Source organism: Hevea brasiliensis, chromosome 4 (genome assembly GCF_030052815.1).
Source record: "Hevea brasiliensis isolate MT/VB/25A 57/8 chromosome 4, ASM3005281v1, whole genome shotgun sequence".
NCBI classification, from domain to species: domain Eukaryota; kingdom Viridiplantae; phylum Streptophyta; class Magnoliopsida; order Malpighiales; family Euphorbiaceae; genus Hevea; species Hevea brasiliensis.
In genome coordinates, this window is record NC_079496.1 from 42,827,672 (window position 1) to 42,828,520 (window position 849).

The 849-nt window shown below is 42.6% G+C and overlaps 1 non-coding gene across 1 annotated transcript; it reads right to left on the reverse strand.

Moving 5' to 3' along the window:
• Positions 1-353: 353 nt before the first annotated feature.
• Positions 354-461, reverse strand: LOC131179734 (small nucleolar RNA R71). The gene has a single exon (XR_009148621.1). It is a non-coding gene; the product is annotated as a small nucleolar RNA R71 (small nucleolar RNA).
• Positions 462-849: the final 388 nt, after the last annotated feature.

An 849-nucleotide genomic window follows, 5' to 3' on the forward strand; every position in this document is an offset into this window, starting at 1 on the left:
GAGACTACGGAGCTCCATCTGTCTAAGGATTTCAACCCAGTGTTACAAGACCCACAGTGTAAGCCAACAACTTTGAGTTAAAACCAGCATGGCTTCAAATGATTTAACAAACCCAGTTTGGCAATTCATCAACAAAAGATTCACACTATTACCTCCAGTGCTTTCTTGCCCAATGTGACACGTTTAAGATGAATGGAGTGTCTGATCAAGCCATAAGACTCGAAGCATTCCCATTCTCCCTTCGAGACAGAGCAAGGAAGTGGTTACCTTCTCAACCAGTTGGAAAGTTCACCACTTGGGAAAACCTCTCACAAGCTTTTCTAGCAAGGTATTTCCCACTTGCAAAGACTACAAGACTGAGGCTTGAGCTCAACAGCTTTAGACAAAAAGGAAGGTGAATCACTCTATGCCACATGGGAAAGATATAAGGACTTGCAGAGGGAATGTCCACACCATGGCATAGAGGATTGGCTACTAGTGCAAAATTTCTATAATGGGTTACTACTCTCTACAAGGAGCACAGTAGATTCGGCTGCAGAAGGTTACCTAATGGAGGAAATAGTGACACAAGCACTCGAACTTCTAGAGAGGGTCGCATATCATAATTATGAGTGGTCAAATGAAAGAGGAACTGCAAGAGGAACTGCAAGAAGAATAGTAGGGGTCCTAGAAGTGGACGCCCTAAGCATGATAAATGCTCAATTTGATCAGCTCACAAAGAGACTCGATAAAATGCAAGCCAACGCAGTTGGTATAAGCAACCAGCATTGCGATGACTATGGAGGCAGATATATAACCTCAGAATTCAATAGCTTCAATAAACCCCCCATAGAATAAATGAACTATCTC